This window comes from Oncorhynchus gorbuscha, linkage group LG21, assembly GCF_021184085.1.
Source record: "Oncorhynchus gorbuscha isolate QuinsamMale2020 ecotype Even-year linkage group LG21, OgorEven_v1.0, whole genome shotgun sequence".
In the NCBI taxonomy this organism is placed as follows: Eukaryota; Metazoa; Chordata; class Actinopteri; order Salmoniformes; family Salmonidae; genus Oncorhynchus; species Oncorhynchus gorbuscha.
The window spans coordinates 26360883-26379537 of NC_060193.1; the positions used below are offsets into that span (position 1 = coordinate 26360883).

Below are 18655 nucleotides of genomic sequence, written 5' to 3' on the forward strand. Positions count from 1 at the left end.
CAGAAAAAAATGGAAGTATGCATTTTAGAAATAGTTCAAATACAAACTTTAAAATGTCCGAACTCCGAATCAAATAGGCTTCACAAAAATGACAGTCGCTGTGGTAGAAAGGTTTTGATTTGCAATTTTCTGCATTCATTTAAGCACCGTCTCCACTAGGATGGCTGTGTGAATGAGCAATAGAGGCCTATAGAAAGTGCCAACACTGGTCTAAACAGTCTTGTTTCACCCAACGTTCACCAGTGTCGTATTTACAAACAGAAGAAAACGGACAGGGGAAAAAAGGGAGAGACAACCTGGGCTTAAGAAACGCTTTTTGTTTCAAACGTTTTGTGCCCTACCGAATATAGCCAGGGGGGGGGTATAAATGGATGATGCACTACCTGAACATTTCACTACACTGTGCCCTTATGAACATGGCCCTGCAGTAAGCAATATGGCAGAAGTTCCCCTTGTCTTTGGCCGTTGGTCAACAGGGGGGAGGCATGCTGGCCAATTCCTCATTCATTATATTTTACTCTCCATTGAGTCATTCCATTCACAGAGAAGAGGCCAGGACCCTCTATGCCTGTGTATTACATTTACATTTACATTACATTTAAGTCATTTAGCAGACTCTCTTATCCAGAGCGACTTACAGGTCATGTTTCTTGGCTGTGGTGCTGGTCTCAACTTGAAAACCTGACAAAAGCCAGTAACGCCAGTCCAACGGCCCTCAGGCAGAGGAGGGCTCTTCTAGGAACCCTCACCACACACACATTGTTCCAAGTGCCAAGCTATCGTCCAATTTTAACAGCACTTCTAAGCAAGATCCACATAAATCAAGCAAATAAGCTGTAGGGGCAAATATCTATAGGGTTATAGAGTGGTTCACTCTTCAGCATGAACTGTACGGAGTGAAACACCCCCAACTCCCTCCCCAATGGTCTCCTCTACAGTCAGTCATCTCATTCCTGTCACACAACAGACCCTGGTCGCTAGGTCTTGCAGGGGGGTGGGATGGGTCTTTTGTGTGTGTGTGTGTGTAGTCATGGACAGCAGACAGTCTTGTGTCTGTTCTGACAAGCCTGTCTCAATTATTCCAGCAGAGCAGAGGCCCTGACATGAAGCTCCATTCATTGGAGACTGGGGACCAACTTGTCTGAGGAGAATGGCAATGGCAGTGAGTGACACACACAAGACTGTCATACAGAGACACATATGAGCATATCACAGAAAAGACTGACAGTTTTCCTACCAAAGCACAGATATTTCTCTCTAGACAAATGTTTAAGAACATTTGAATGCGGTACAATAACATGAACCTATAACATGTCTTATGTTCACCGATCTAAATTACTGCCATGAAAACCTACACCACACAATTTAGTAAGCCACCTCCTTCCCTTTTACAGTACTATAAGCAAACAATACTTATGACCAATCACTTACTGGATTCAATAATATTTCCAGGGCATCAAATAGAACACAGATATAACACAAACCACTATCCAGAGGCCCCTGAGGTCCGGCGAAGCAAATTCTTCTTATCAACTTGAGGCTCATTCCAGTTCACACAGCAAATATCACTGACAATTCTAACCTCCATTCTGGAAAGAGAAGCACAACGTGTGTTTTTGTCTCATCCTCATAGCTTTAGGAATCGTTATATTGATTTTTAAATGGAATATCCTTTGGAAGACTTTCATATACAACTGCATATTATGTAAAGCCAGCTCAAAACGTCTGGTATGTGGCCCCTTTCATCAATCTGATGACAGATTGGACTTACACCTCATAAGTGCGGTATCCATGTCTCTCTAAAGTACCACTCCATGGCTGTAGTCTCCAGAGCCCACGGCAAAAGTGGCCCTGCGACCTGTCATCACAGTATGGTGTCTGCGGCACAGAGCCGGGATAAGGCGCGGGGGGGTTGCTGAAAACCCCTCTGCCTGATTGGATTCAGATGGCAAAAGTGTGTGTGTGTGGGGGTAACAACACATCCACCATGCTGGCCCTCAACACGGGGGCCCCTCAGGGGTGTGTGCTTAGTCACCTCCTGTATTCCTTGTTCACCCATGACCACGCATAACTCCAACACCATCATTACGCAACAGTGGTAGGCCTGATCACCGATGACGAGACAGAGACCTGGCAGTGTGGTGACGGGACAACAACCTCTCCCTCAACGTCAGCAAGACAAAAAGGGGCTGATCGCGGACTACAGGAAACGGAGCGTCTAGCACGCCCCCATTCACATCAACTGGGCTGTTGTGGAGTGGGTCGAGAGCTTCAAGTTCCTCGGTGTCCACATCACTAAGGACCAACAGTCGTAAAGTGGGCACGACCATGTCTCTTCCCTTCAGGAGGCTGAAAATGTGGCATGGGCCTTCAGATACTCAAAATGTTCTACAGCGGCACAATTGAGAGCATCTTGACTGGATGCATCAACACTTGGTATGGCAACTGCTTGGCATCCGACCGCAAGGCGCTACAGAGGTGGGCATACGGCCCAGCATTCGGCCCAGCACATCACTGGTTTCATCATGCCATCCAGGACATCGGTGCCTGTCGCTGAAGGAATCACGCTGTCAGTCCGATGGACGAACCTGGGTTTGGCAGATGCCAGAAGAACACTACCTGCCCAAATTGTGCGTCGCCCCAGGGACGTGGCCAGCTGCGACAGAGCCTGGGCGCGAACCCAGAGTCTCTGGTGGCACAGCTAGCACTGCCCTAGACCACTGCGCCAACTGGGAGGCCCAGTGAAGGGAAATCGTAACGCTACAGCATAGCACGATTCTGTGCTTCCAACTTTGTGGAAACGGTTTGGGGAAGGCCCTTTTCTGTTTCAGTATGACAAAGTGTGGGATGAATTGGAACGCCGACTGCGAGCCAGGTCAAATCGCCCAACATCAGTGCCTGACCTCACAAATGCTCATCGCTAAATGGAAGCAAGTCCCTGCAGCAATGTGCCCACATCTACTGGAAAGCCTTCCCAGAAGAGTGGAGGCTGTTATAGCTGCACAGAGGGACCAACTCCGTATTAACGCCCATGGTTATGGAATGAGATGTTGGACAAGCAGGTATCCACATACTTTTGGTCATGATGGGATGTATAGACATTATATGGATAGAATATGTAGTATATCTGAAGAATATGCAGGATAGAATCATTTATGTACACTGGTCCCTGATTCGAATCCAGGCTGCATCACATCCAGCCGTGATTGGGAGTCCCATGGGGCGGTGCACAATTTGCCCAGCATGGTCCAGGGTTTGGCCGGGGTAGGCCGTCATTGTAAATAATAATTTGTTATTAACTGACTTGCCTAGTTAATCCTTGTGTAGTCTCAATATTCTGTATACTCCCTTTGTCCTCAGGGTAAAAAATGATCCACCTTCACTAAACCATCAAAATAAAGCAGCTTCATTGAATTTTAAACCCCAAATCTATTTTGCATTAAGAAACAACCAGTAATTCATCACAAACTTTGTGAATGTGTGTGTTTTCCTTCTTCACAATGCTGAAAGAATGCATTTAATCAGTGGACATCACTCATTTCTATTACAACACACCTGTCATAATTGTTCTCTTTACTAAAGTAGAGGTTTATTATTATTTCTAAAAAAGGTACTGCATAGGTGTAAACATGAATTGTTTCCCAAGAGATTGCACTTCTATAGACTAAGAAAGTAGCAGAAATGTGCAGAAAGTCGTTTTGAATGCATTTTATTGAAGGGAAACAATGACAGTCTTGAACCTTTTTGGCAACATAGTGAAATATTCTTATATACTATACAATGAGGATTTCAACTACAAAATACTAGTCTTCTCCCATTTTTTTGAACCATTGCCCCCACCCACAAGGTGTATAAACAACAACAATAAGATAATATATACAAAACAAAAATGTGAAGAACATAAATCAATCAACTCTAATTAGCACATGTAGGACAGTATGCGAGTGTGTGTGCGCATGGACTTTGCAGATGTATTTATCACATGTGCAGAATATAGTATTTGTTTTACAGTCTTTCTTTGGGGGCAGAATTGGCATATCCTCGCCTCAGGTGGATAAGGACAAGATAGCTTTCACAAGCATTGCAGAGGCTGCAGTGCGGGGGAGGCGCTCCCTTCTTTGATTGTGTGGGGTTAGTGCCTTTCCCAGGTGCTCCAGGAACACCCTCCTCTTGTTCCGCTTATCAGGCATCCAGGTAGGGTTGATCTTGTTCCATATCACGAAGGCATTGTATGAGGACACATCAATGAAATAAAAAGATGTTATAAAAGATGACCAGGGGTCAGCGGGCAGTCATCCTCCTGCAGCTGTAAGTTCCAATCACCTTGTCCAGGTTGTCCAAGCCTCCTTTGTTGTGGTTGTAGTCCAGGATGATGGCTGGCTTCCTGCCCTCACAATCACTGATCTCAGCCATTTTGTGCAGTGTGCTTAGGGAGGACCACATTCTTATTCCTCTTTGGGAGTTAAGAAACTAGTGGTGGTGAAGGCAAACTTTGATGAGAAGGCCTCTCTCCCCCTTGTTGTGAGGAGTGCAGGGGGAGGGAGCTCAGGCTTGTTCTTTCTAACTGTGCCAACCATGGTGGTCTTTCTCTTATGGAGCTGCTGGCTTCTCTAGAATACAGTATATATGCAAATTAAGTGAGTAAAACAGTATGTAAACATTATTAAGGTGACCAGTGTTCCATGTCTATGTACATAGAAGCATGTCCTTAGAAGCCGGCCCTAAGGTGCAGGGTAGTCGGCTAGTGAAAGACTGAAGTTCAAGGCAGGGTACTGTGCGGAGGCGGGCCCGTGGTGACTGTTTAACAATCTGATGACCGTGAGATATAAGCTGTTTTTCAGTCTCTCGGTCCCAGCTTTGATGCACCTGTACTGACCTCGCCTCCTGGGTGGTAGCGGGGTGAACAGGCCGTGGCTTGGGTGGTTGATGTCGTTGATGATCTTTTTGTCCTTCCTGTGAGATTGGGTGCTGTAGGTGTCCTGGAGGGCAGGTAGTTTGCCTCTGGTGATGAGTTGGGGAGACCACACCACTCTCTGGAGAGTCCTCTGGTTGTGGACAGTGCAGTTAATGTACCAGGCGGTGATACAGCCACGGACAGGCTGTAAACGTTTGTGACGGTCTTAGGGGACAAGCCAAATTTCTTCAGCCTCCTGTTGCACCTTCTTCCTCACACTGCCTGTGTGGGTGGACTCTTTCAGATTGGTCAGTGATGTGTATGCTGAGGAACTTCAAGCTTTTTAATAGCTCCTCCACTTCGGCCCCATCGGTGTGGATGGGGGGGGGTGCTCCCTCTGATGTCTCCTAAAGACCACGATCAGCTCCTTTGTTTTGATGACATTGAGGGAGACGTTTTCCTGGCACCACTCCGCCAGGGCCCTCACCTCTTCCCTGTAGGTTGTCTCGTCGTTGTTGGTACTCAGGCCTATCACGGTTGCATCATCTGCAAAAATATATGAATTCATATATTTTTTTGCAGATGATGCAACCGTGATAGGCCTGAGTACCAACAACGACGAGACAACCTACAGGGAAGAGGTGAGGGCCCTGGCGGAGTGGTGCCAGGAAAACGTGTGCGGCCACGCAGTCATGGGTGAAAAGGGAGTACAGGAGGGGGTTGAGCTCGCATCCTTGTGAGGCCCCTGTGTTGAGGATCAGCATAATGGAGGTGTTGTTGCCTACCTTCACCACCTGGGGATGGTCGTTAGGAAGTTCAGGACCCAGTTGCCCAGGACGGGGTTCAGAGCCAGGGCTTCGAGCTTAGTGATGAGCTTGGAGGGTACTATGGAGTTGAAGGCTGCTCCAACATCTGATGAACAGCATTCTTACATAGGTATTCTTCTTGTACAGACGGGATAGGGCAGTGTGCAGTGTGATGGCCTCATCCGTGTATCTATTGGGGCGGTATGCAAATTGCAGAGGGTCTAGGGTGTCGGGTTAGGTGGAGATTATATGATCCTTAACTAGCCTCAAAGCAATTCATGATGACAGAATTGAGTGCTATGGGGCGATAGTCATTTTGTTCAGTTCCCTTCACTTTCTTGGGTACAGGATCAATGGTGGCCATCTTGAAGCATGTGGGAAGAGTAGAATGGGATAGGGAGAGATTGAATATGTCCGTAAACACACCAGCCAGCTGGTCTGCGCATGCTCTGAGGACGCGGCTAGGGATGCCGTCTGGGCCGGCAGCCTTGCGAGGGTTAACACACTTAAATGTCATACTCACATCGGCCACGGAGAACGAAAGCTCACAGTCCTTGTTGCGGACAAAGGTGTTTAGCTTGTCTAGCAAGACGTCATGGCTGGTTTTCCCTTTATAATCCGTGACAGTCTGGAGTCCCTGCCACATACGTCTTATGACTGAGCCGTTGAATTGTGACTCCACTTTGTCTCTGTACTGACGTTTGAAGCGGTGGATGGTTTGCACACCTACTGAGTCCACTCCGAATACCTCTTCTCCGCTGGTGGTGTTTTGAAGCAGGCTTTGGAATAAGTGGATCTGCCTAGGAGGGTACGGACAAAGGATCCAATTCAGGAAAGTTGTATTGCTGGTCGAAATGCAGGTTAGGTACCGCTGCTCTGGTATCTAAAAAGGTTTTTCCGGCTGTATGCAATAATACTAAAAATTATCTGAGCTAATAAATGTGGGAAATAACTTTTTTTAAATAGGACAAAGTTGCTTGGGAGCCAGATGTCTATCGGCACCCTCATTGGAATTACTGCCACATTTCCTTTTCCTCAGCCAGCCAGACGAGTAACGAACGGCAAAAATCACTAGCTTATGTCAAACGAATATCCCTCATAGTAGAAAAGTTGACATTCTATTGGTCAGCATGTTCTGTGCAAGAAAGAAATAGCCTATTCCAAACTCTGGGACAGTTGTGGGAATATAGATCCCAAATTCATACAACCACTAGGCTTCATAACATTTTTTTAATTTTTTTATAATGAGGCTGATGCAAGAGATCAGCCTCATTATTAGTAAGCAAACATTCATTCCATAATGCAACCACAGTAGTCAAACGCGAACGGTTTAATGTGACAGAGATGAAAATATCCGTTAGAAATGTATAAATAGGAGATATTAAAGATACAACTAGCATGGGTTGCTAACATGACTAGAATTATGCATTTCACTGCTGGACAATGAAAGAAAGTTTTTGGAAACCATTAGAGCATGAGAGAAATAGGCTACTGGTTTAATTAGTATATGGAAGTCTAAAATAATTGCCTTAACATTTCTATGGTCAGATTTTACTTTGACGCAAGGTAAGACACGTCTCATAATTAAGTCAAATGTTTTGGTTTCAAAAAATTAAGTATAAGTTTTCAAAATGCATAATGCCTCCAGCTCATTGCAAAGTGGTGTGCGATGTGCTGAAGCCTGCCTACCGTTGTCTTTATGCACTTGAATGGCGAATGGGAAGCGCACTTTAATTAATACAAATAGTAGCTTTTTAAAATTGTGGCCATCAAAAATGTTTTAACATGCGATTGCATTTTAAAGCTGTTATGCAATGATTGGGCTTATAAAAACACGTTTCACACCAGAACCAACAAATGAGCTGTTGGAGCAGCTTCGCACCGTCGGACCAATTTTCCCACTCATAAGCTCTGTATGTATGCTATGCAAATGGGTTGAACATAATGACTAATACACGCTCGCCAATTTAATTCCACAAATTAACATAGAAGCATGACCGGTCAAATGTATTTCCATCGGCTGGTATTTCCACCAATGAAGAGGCTAAAAAGCATCATTTTGCAATGGGGTTCTTTCTCGCGGTCAATTGGACAGCGGCAGTTTTATTGATTGGCTTTTTATAGTATTTTGGGGGGGGGCTATTACTGGCTAACGGAAACCCTGGCGTGTGTGTGTGTAAGTCTGCATGCGTGCGTGCGTGCGTACGTGCATGCGCGTGTGGCCATTGACAGCAGACAACCTCGAGTCTGTTCAGACAGGGCTCAATTATACCAGCAGAGCAGAGGCAGGGGTGTGTGAGTGATTCCAACTGCGGTTTGTAATTACCAAAACAATGTGTTGTTAATTAATCAAAACAATGTATTGTGAGAAGATGTTTCAACTTTGCCTATGCTGAAGAGGACATCTCACTACATCAGTTTTGGGTTCAGAGTAAAGAAAATAACAGGGGGGGGTACATGCATTGAGAGATTTCAGTATGCACAAGACATTCCCCACTCAGTGAGAGCTAGGCCAACAACACTGAAGACTATCCCTGAGCCTACTCATTCCAGCCAATGAGGCAATCAGCAATGTATTTTGTTTACCACGTTATTACTTGTCAATCAGAACTGAGAAGAATGTCATGATTACAAAAACACAGATCCCACCCCTGAACTGCAAATCCTTTCCCAGACACATTAGGCAGCAATCCGCAAAATGTCACCGATGTGCACAGTTAAAAGGGAAAATATATATTAGCCTTATTATAACACTTTTCCAGAAAGCACAAGGCCTCATCATCTGCAATTTGCAGCAAAAATGGAAAACAAACCTGTCTACGCAGATGGAAGAAATGATGCGGCCATCCAGCAGAATGGGCAAACAAGACTAGAGAAAATCCACGACTGGGCCAAAGAGCGATTAAACGTAGCCGATTACCACCTGTTCTTAAGTGCAGGCAACCTGTTAACAGAAGTCTGATTGAACTCCTGATTTTTTCCCTGCTCTGGGTAACCAAGTGCATCAAGACTAATATATTACACAGCTCAGGTTGGCTAGGCTAATGCATTAACCTAGCCAACCTGGAAAATAAGCATATTCTTCACTGAATTACGAGCGGTTCACATCTTTCTAGTTCTTGACAGAGGGAGGGGAAATATGACAGGACTTTCCCCGCAATGATTGTCGAACAGACACCTTTTCATATCCGTCGGATGGGTCCATAGTCAATATTTCTGACGTGTGAGACAAAGCAAAAGAGCCGCAGCGAAATAGGTCATTCAGTCTAAAAAAAGATGGCCTGTAACCTACCACTGACATGAACAATGATGATAAAAGACAGTCTTCTGCTGTAATACCGCAATTCACGAACATACAGTGCAACATAGGCCTACGACAGCCGTTGTTGACTTCTGTGTATGATAATGTCAAATTGCTAAATATTCATTCAAGAAACAGGAAAGGTCCCAGGTCCTAGCAAATTGTCAGATTTCACACCAGAGCATCGTCTGTTTCAACAGACAGAGCATATGCAACAGTCAAGAGAGAAGGCGGCAGAAAAATCTATTCTATGCACCACAAGTCGTAAACCTCCCACGCACCAATTCGATGAAAAGGTGTGTCAAAAGTGATGAGTTTTTCCAAGGCCAAAGCAATTTCATGTTGCATCTCAGGCAGGCATAAGAGCACAAAAACACAGATCATCAGCACAAGTTCAATCCAATAGGCTACAACACAGTGAACAAATTAGTATGCAAGAGCACAATGTCTCAATGCCTATTTGTGGCTTTCCAAGTGTAGTTCTCCCTTCACTACCAGCTATAGAGGGAGAAGATATGCAGACTGCCAATTGGAGTCAAAAGGACTTTGTGAACAGGGTCTGAGTGACACTGACATGGGGTTGGTCCACTAACTAAATAGGAGGGTCATTTGAATGACAAATGGCTGGGTCATTCCATATTATTTAATCAAGCCATGACAACCATCCTCACAGATTGTTCTGAAATATTTTGTTGAAATCTAATTTGATCTCAGAAATTAAGCTAATTAATTGCACCCAAATTGGCCATTTGACTAAACTGACCAAGTGAATCCAGGTTAGTGAATAATTTGCTTTAAATTTTAATGGGCTGATGGTGCCTGCATCCGATGGTCGGTCTCAGTGGAAGGAGAGAGCAGCAGACTGAGGGCCCACCTCTCATCGCCCCTCCGCTCTCCATTTCCTCCGCTGACACTGACCAAAAAGGGACACTGTGTTCCAGAGATGGCGAAACTCGAGTTGCACCACATGATTTCTGCCTCACGCACAAAATCATGTTGTTACTCCTATAAACACAGAGAAAGTGACATATTCCTTGACATTAGAAAAGACCCACGCCGCTAATAACAACAACCAACACAAGCCTATCGATACACTGTCCTACTCATTCATTACAGCTGCAGTGCTGGTTGTAGCGCATGTGGAAGTAGGAAGAATGTGCATTTTATGGCTTATATAAAAGTGTTGAAATTGTGTAAGAAATTAAACATGAACTTACTCATAAAACCAGCAGCTCTTTGTTGTATTTGTTGACAGCCTTTCTAGTCATGGTTTCTAAAAGTTTAGAAATCTCACAGCATCAACTTTGCTGTAGCTTTCTTTTACACCTACTACGTTACTGCAGACACGGTAACCTGAGCCATGCGATTGACCAGCGGTAGGACTATAGTGCACTTGATTTGCTCTTCGGGACTGACGGGAAGGCAGAGTATGCACCTGAAGACACATGAAATGGTTCAAAATCTGAAAACTTCAGGGCAGCTGAGTTGGGTGCACCTACCGTCAACAGCACTAGAGAAATAAAAATAAAGTAGAAACAAGACGTTATCGTTGGGTTAACAGATCTGTTTGGCGATCGACTAGAATAATATATGAATCCTATATATTAAAATTGTCAATTTGCGTGCAACCAATTAGCTTAATTTCTCAGGAGACCAAATTATACTAAACAAAAATATAAACGCAACATGTAAATTGTTGTCCCCATGTTTCATGAGCTGATATAAAAGATCTCAGAAATGTTCCATACAGACAAAAAGTGTATTTCTCTCAAATGTTCTGTACAAATTTGGTTTACATCCCTGTTGGTGAGCAGTACTCCTTTGCCAAGATGATCCATCCACCTGACAGGTGTGGCATATCAAGAAACTGATTAAACAGCATGATCATTACACATGTGCACCTTGTTTGTCACAACACAATGCCACGATGTCTCAAATGTTGAGGGAACGCGCAATAGGCATGCTGACTGCAGAAATGTCCACCAGAGCTGTTGCCAGAGAATTTAATGTTAATTTCTCTACCATAAGCCGCGTCTGTCATTTTTAGAGAATTTGGCAGTAAGTCCAACCGGCCTCACAACCGCACCCAAAAGTAGGATTCTTGCTCTGTGTGACATTCTAAGACAGCTTTGTTTACAACTGAAAGTCTAGCACAGTGAAATATAGCACTGCCACGTTTTTGTTTAACTTTCACGTGATGTCAAACACATTCCGCCAACATATCCAACAGCAGACATGCTTTACATACAAGTCTGATAAAGGATTTGCGCTGTGGGGTGTGACGTCATCTGCTGCCTGTGAAGGCTGTGTGTTGGCTGTAGGAGCTACAGAATAAATACAAGGCTCGTCCTATTGACCATCTGCCTGACATATGACTATCAGCAGATAGACGAGCGAGCGAGAAAAAAAAAACATCTTGGCCATCTGTCTGACTTATGACGACTATCAGCAGGAGAGTGTGTGAGACTGAGAAAATGAGATAGAAAAGGAGAGGGAAGAGAGAACAGCCAAAATAGTCTTGGAAAAAGATTGATTGCAATATTTATTATATAATAGCTCTGGTGCCATTACAATGCTTGTGGTGGTCCTTGACAGATAAAGTACAGGTCCTTGGAATCAGACAGAGGTAGCTGAGGGGTGAAGGAAAGCTCAGCTGAAATGTCACAAGACTCACTGCCTCCTCCCTCGAGTGTGACGGGCAGCCAGACAAAAAGCATTCTTTCCACAGGGAGGTGGAAAAATTCACTGCACTCGCTAACTACGATAGACAAAATGGTCCCAGATCCATTGAAAGTTGAGGACAAAGACTACAGTACAGAGACATGCGAGTCATAAAGGAAATGAACACGTCCCCTGATTCTTTCTATCATGCTTTAGCAAAGTTGGAGAACCATCTCCATTTATAAACTACTTCCTGACTGTGTGCGAGGTGCACACGTCCCGTTTTAAAAACAAAATACCCTCATATGAACTCTTGCTATAAGTCAATTATAAGACTGAAGTCATTCATACTGTACTTCTCATCTGCTTCACACATAACGAGCCACGATCTCTATTTCCACTACCCACATATGAGATGGCAAAATGCACTCTGCCTCTGTTCACACTATGGACCTAAACTGTGTGACGCATATAAATGGTGTCATATTTCTCTTTCACATGAGAAGTCCTATCTAAGTAGATGCAGTACCAAAGAACTATTACTTTTCCTTTACCCACAATGCCTAGTAGTGGTGCCCTGTAATCGTTGAGCCCAATCTGAATTGGACTGCTTGTGTAAAAGCAGCCAAAGACAAACACCCACCTGGGGCACAAGACCCAGTTTAGAACACTGAAATGGGGAACAATGTACTCCAACACCCTCACAACTTCTCACAACAGACATGTAGTTAGTACATGTCTGTTGTGAGAAAGCAGCATTTCAGTGCATTCCAGGGGTTGGGCTGAAAAGATGTATGTGCAAGCTACAAATCTGAATAGATTGAAACATTGTTGCATAGTGTGTTATTTCCCATGCTCTGAGACAAGTCAGCTCATGTTCCTCCCTCACAAGAGTGAGGGAATACTGTGTCACAAACTGCATTGATATTTGCTACACTAATGGAAACCTAAATGTGGCAACAGTACCCGTGGTGAAATACCATCCTTTTTGCCCTGCTGGGACCGATGCCACAGACTGGCACAAAGATGCCATGGCAAACACACACTTGGAAGGACGCATGGAGGTGGGAAGTAAGGAATGACACTGATTCATATTGCCAGTGCAGCGCCTCAGTTGCTTGCTGGCAATCAGTCAAGTGCTGAGCCACAGATATGTGAGCACTTTGACTTGCACTCAGTGACAGACAGTGCACATGGACAGGAACCTATACAGAGCTTCAGACAGACATTCAATTAGGCACAAGGTTAGCAGTGTGGTTAAGGTTAACCTAAGGTTAGGTTTAAAATCTTCAATTTGAGAGAATCTAGAAATAGGTAGGTTTATGACTGTGGCAACAACACATGTCCTCTGCAGGGAGTCAGGGTCACACAATGCAGACATTGCACAGTCAGTCAAAGGTCATTGGGGATATAGGTCTAGTAAACACACTAAGGCTTGTTGCTTAAACTGAGGCCCACACTTTGAATAATGTAGTAGAGGATTTTTCTGGAATTACTAGGCTCCTACAAATGCTCTGCATGTTTGTTTTTAGTTCCATTAGGGCATAAAAAAATACATATTATTTTGCCAGTCAGATTTTCAGTGGAGAATATAGCATTGTTAGCAGAAAATAAGGAAATACCCTAGGTTGGTTACAAGTCAGTCTGATTGTTAGACTTGATCTTTGAGAGAAATAATTTCATGTTGAAAAAGCAATATGTATTTCAATAAAACGCTGTTTTTTCCTGACAATAAATCGTCTTTCGAGAGTGTTGACACCCAAGCACCTGTAACGTTTGATAAGAGTACAAGAGAACCGACCCGTCACCGTATAATGAGGGTCTCGACTACAGGGTTCGGGGGAAGAATTTATGTTCCAACTGTTGCATCTTTGCCTACGACTTAAAAGTACTTCAACTTCCGATCACTCACGACAGCGTCTGAAAACAAAACATTCCACTCTCAAGTTTGCGCAGGGAAAAACAATTACGCTGCCCGTCTTACTGTTGCGCAGTAAAAACTACTATGCCACCACCGCTCTTGCAATATATTCACGCAAAGTACTTAACATTTAAAACGTCTAAAAAAAATATCATATCGTTCAACTGCGTCATGACAAAGTAACATTTCATCCACTTGTATTGATAAACTTAAAGCGCCTAAACCAACCCCCCAAAACGTGATTTGTTCCCCCAACCAAGAGGCAGGTTGCAATACTTACCAGCTCTTTACAACACTATAAGAGACAATGTTGTCATGTAGGCAACTTGCAGCTTTCACCCGCTAGAGCTATTCCGTTCGTGTTTTACATGACCAAATCCACCACTGAAGGCACAAAGTGGGTGCACTTCGATAATATCTGAAAACTTTGTTTCCCACTTGTTCGCGACACTGTTTTATCGGTAGCTGTCGGTGCAAGCATGCGCCATGTTCGTGTTTTGTCAGCTACTTTGGTGAGCTCGTCTTGGTTTGTTTAGACGGCTGCTTGAGACAGAATGGAACCGCCCAGAGAATAATGACTGGCGCTCAAACCAGTATTCTGCCAGCAGCACACACGATGACGTCGTATTCGTATGGTAATGTTAAAACCTTCAAAATAAAAGCCTGCATTTCAAAACTTTGCAATGTGGATAACTCATACAAATAATAATGCATTTTAATCAGTGGCCAATTTCATTGTGCCAACAAGAAAATGCAATAAGTAATTAATAAAAACATAGTGTTTTAAAAACATAAAGAGCAATAATGAAGAAATGCAATGTTGACACTGGTATGTTGAGACTACTGGGCTGAAGAGAAAACTTTTCTACCTGTCTCAGCTCAAGTGGGGTGGAAAATACTCAGTAGGGTCTCCACTAATCAAATATGGTTCGTTTTGGAGGGGGACTGTGTCGTAGATATCCAGCAGCACTTCGTTCTCCACCCCGTCCATAGCCCCCAATGCAATACACTGTAAAATATTGTACATGGGATATATATTGGCTTGCAGAGAGATAACTTTTCTACCTGTCTCAGCGAAAGTAGGGTGTGAAATACTCAGTAGGATCTCTACTAACCGAATTTGGTTCGTTTTGAATGGGCACTGTGTTCTAGACATATGCATTTAGTCCTGCATGTTATATTCATTCCAAAACAATAACTTAATGTACTGTTGTTTTGTTGAAAATCAATTGTAACACAAGCACTTGAACAACTTTTTTTTGCCTTGCCTTGTTTGCTTCCAGTGTGAAATCAAATGTAAACAAAGACACAATGTAAACAATGATGGACTGGCTTACCCGTTAACGACCAAGATTAACATAATGGTGATGGTAATAGATCCACCTTTCCACATTTAAATCAGCCCAAGGCCCGCATTGACATGTGCCAAAAGTTGCATCAGATCAATCGCTTGGCCTGACAAATAAAATATCTTCGAGGTAGTATCCTAGTAAAATTATGTTGCTATAGGTTTATATCATCCCAATTATGCATAGCCTTCCAACAATTGTCTTAAACCCACGTTGGTCGCAATCAATCCGAAGGTTTGCCTCTTGGAAACAGGTTTTGGACTGATTCATGGATCATAGCCCACCTCTCCAAATTGTCATTTGTGAGAAGACTATTACTTGGCCTTTGTCTTACTAGAAACGTAAATGTTTAGCATTTGACTTCCAAACATTAAAGGCAGGCTTGACATCCTTTTCAAGCAAATTATTACAAAGGGAGAAGTACCACACACATTCAGTAAATGCGCAGTAATACTCAGTAGACAAACAAATTTGGACTCTCACTCCAGATTATTCTTGTACTTTATGTTTCTTGTGTAAGGTCAAAAGTCACCACTGTAATTCGAAACCCTGTATCCCCATCTTATTTTATTGATCTTCCAGCAGTTGGCAATGAGAGGTTGACCTACAGATTGAGCTCAGTAATCTGTCATTCGGGGATAACCAACAATGCAGTTTTAAGAATAATAAGTGTTAAGTAAAAAATAGATCCGATTTAAAAAATATATTTTTTATGAAAACATTTAAAAATTAAAGAGCAGCAGTAAAATAACAGAAGGGAGGCTATATACAGGGGGTACTGGTACAGAGTCAATGTTTAGTCAAGGTAATTTAGGTAATATGTACATGTAGGTAGAGTTAAAGTGACTATGCATAGATAATAAACAGAGAGTAGCAGCAGTGTAAAGCGGGTGGGAGGGGCAATGCAAATTGTCTGGGTAGCCATTTGGTTAGCTGTTCAGGAGTCTTGTGGCTTGGGGTAGAAGCTGTTAAGAAGACTTTGGACCTAGACTGCTTGCCATGCGGTAGCAGAGAGTACAGTCTATGACTAGGGTGGCTGGAGTCTTTGACCATTTTTAGGGCTTTCCTCTGACACCGCCTGGTATAGAGGTCCAGGATGGCAGGAAGCTTGGCCCCAGTAATGTACTGGGCTGTACACACTACCCTCTGTAGCGCCTTGTGGTCGGAGCCCGATCAGTTGCCATACCAGGCAGTGATGCAACCAGTCAGCATGTCCTCAAGGGTTTTTTTGAGGATCTGAGGACCCATGCTAAATCTTTTCAGTCCCCTGAGTTGGAATAGGCTTTGTCGTGCCCTCTTCACAGCCCTCTTCACGGCTGTCTTGGTGGGTTTAGACCATTTGTTGGTGATGTGGATACCAAGGAACTTGAAGCTCTCAACCTACTCCACTACAGACCTGTCGACGAGAATGGGGGCGTGCTCGGTCCTCCTTTTCCTGTTGTCCACAATCATCTCCTTTGTCTTGATCACATTGAGGGAGAAGATAGAACCCTGGCACCACACAGCCTGGTCTCTGACCTCCTCCCATCATTGTCGGTGAACAGGCCTACCACTGTTGTGTCATCTGCAAACTTAATGATGGTGTTGGAGTCGTGCCTGGCCATGCAGTCGTGAGTGAACAGGGACTACAGGAGGGGACTGAGCACACACCCCTGAGGGGCCCCCGAGAGGATCAGTATGACGGATGTGTTGTTACCTACCCTTACCACCTGGGGGCGGCCCATTGCAGAGGGAGGTGTTTAGTCCCAGGGTCCTTAGCATAGCGAGGAGCTTTGAGGCCACTATGGCATTGAACACTGAGCTGTAGTCAATGAATAGCATTCTCACATAGGTGTTAATTTTGTCCAGGTGGGAAAGGGCAGTGTGGAGTACAATAGAGATCGCATCATCTGTGGATCTGTTGGGGCGGTATGCAAGTCATTTCACAGTTGGATGCAGTGAAAACAGGGCAGACTACACAACCATTGCTTCAACACTGGCTTCAAAACAGAGATGTGTGAGATATTATAGAATCTTTCATGAAGGAAATGCTACCTGCAAATATCTTGATCTCAACAATGATCTCAACAACATTCTCTCAAAATGTATGTGGTAAAAGGTACATTAATTTCTTTAAGAATGTAGTGACGTGAAAGTAAAAGTTGTCAAAAAATATTAATAGTAAAGTACAGATACCCCCCAAAATACATAAGTAGTACTTTAAAGTATTTTTTATTTAAGTACTTTACATCACTGACTGCAGTGAATGGAGTGGGTGGAGTAAGGAGTCACGAACTTTAACCCGTTGCCCAGCACAAGAGGCACATTTAAGTTTTGCAGACTCAGAATCGTTCAGAATAGTGTATTTTATTAAGTGCATTTCTTTAAAGATCGCCTATACAACAGCCTTCAACATACCAGTATGTTTGTAAAATAAAAAATAAAAAAATAGGGAAAAACATGTACTGCACTAGTTCAAAAACCTTAAACAATCGACATTCCCAAAGTTTAGCATGTCTTTGATGAACTTCGGAAAAGCACCATCGTGCTGCAAGCATAATATCCTGCTGCTCGGGGAACAGTAATGGCGTTCAGATAAACGAGAACCTTCCTCCTTTTCCATGGGCCTTATGCCCCCTATCTGTAATGTAGTGCATAATGTTGTGCATTATCTTTATAAACTAGTAGTAGTAGGCTACAGATGCAACATATTGAGTACCAGCCAAAAGTTTGGAAACACCAACTCATTCAAGGGTTTTTCTTTATTTTCCACATTGCATAATACTAGTGAAGACATCACAACTATGAAATAACACATACGAAATCATGTAACCAAGTCTTACATCTAAATGTATTTGATATTTTAGATTCTTCAAAGTAGCCACCTTGATGACAGTGTTGCACACTCTTGGCATTCTCTCAATCAGCTTCATGAGGTAGTCACCTGGAATACGGTTCAATTAACAGGTGTGCCTTGTTAAGTTAATTTGTGGAATTTCTTTGTTGTGACAAGATGGGGGGGTAAAATACAGAAGATAGCCCTATACCGTAATACACCAAGTCCATATTATGGCAAGAACATCTCAAATAAGCAAAGAGAAATGGCAGTCCATCCATACTTTTAGACATGGCCAGTTAATCCTGAAAATGTCAAAAACTTACAAAAAATTATTCTAGTGCAGTTGCAAAAACCATCAAGCTCTATGATGAAACTGGCTCTCATGAGGACCACCACAGGAATAGAAGACCCAGAGTTACCTCTGCTGCAGAGGAAAAGTTCATTAGTTACCAGCCTCAGAAATTGAGGAGACTGCATGTATCAGTCAAATTTCTGGAAAGAAACCACTAAAGAACATCAATAAGAAGAGATTTGCTTGGGCCAAGAAACACGAGCGATGGACATTAGACCAGTGGAAATTTGTCCTTTGGTCTGATGAGTCCAAATTTGAGATAGATTCCAACCACCATGTCTTTGTGAGATGCCGTGTGAGTGAACGGATGATCTCCGGATGTGTATTTCCCACCGTAAAACATGGTGGTGTGATGGTGCTTTGCTGGTGATAATGATTTATTTAGAATTCAAGGCACACTTAAGCAGCATGGATACAACAGCATTCTGCAGCGATGTGCCATCCCATCTGGTTTGGGCTTAGTAGGACTATCATTTGTTTTTCAACAGGACAATGACCCAACACACCTCCAGGCTGTGTAAGGGCTATTTGACCAAGGAGAGTGACGAGTGCT

The 18655-nt window shown here is 43.4% G+C and overlaps 1 protein-coding gene across 3 annotated transcripts in view; it reads right to left on the reverse strand.

Annotated features, from left to right (window-relative positions):
- LOC124007724 (DENN domain-containing protein 4C-like) overlaps nucleotides 1-14155 on the reverse strand; it is a 75016-nt gene extending 60861 nt beyond the window's left edge. For 2 of the 3 annotated variants that reach the window (XR_006833998.1, XM_046318448.1), the window contains exon 1: nucleotides 13864-14155. The gene's annotated coding sequence lies outside the window, so the exon portion shown is untranslated. The remainder of the gene's footprint in view (nucleotides 1-13863) is intronic. The other variant, XM_046318447.1, reaches the window with a different exon arrangement.
- Between the last annotated feature and the right edge of the window lie 4500 nt (nucleotides 14156-18655).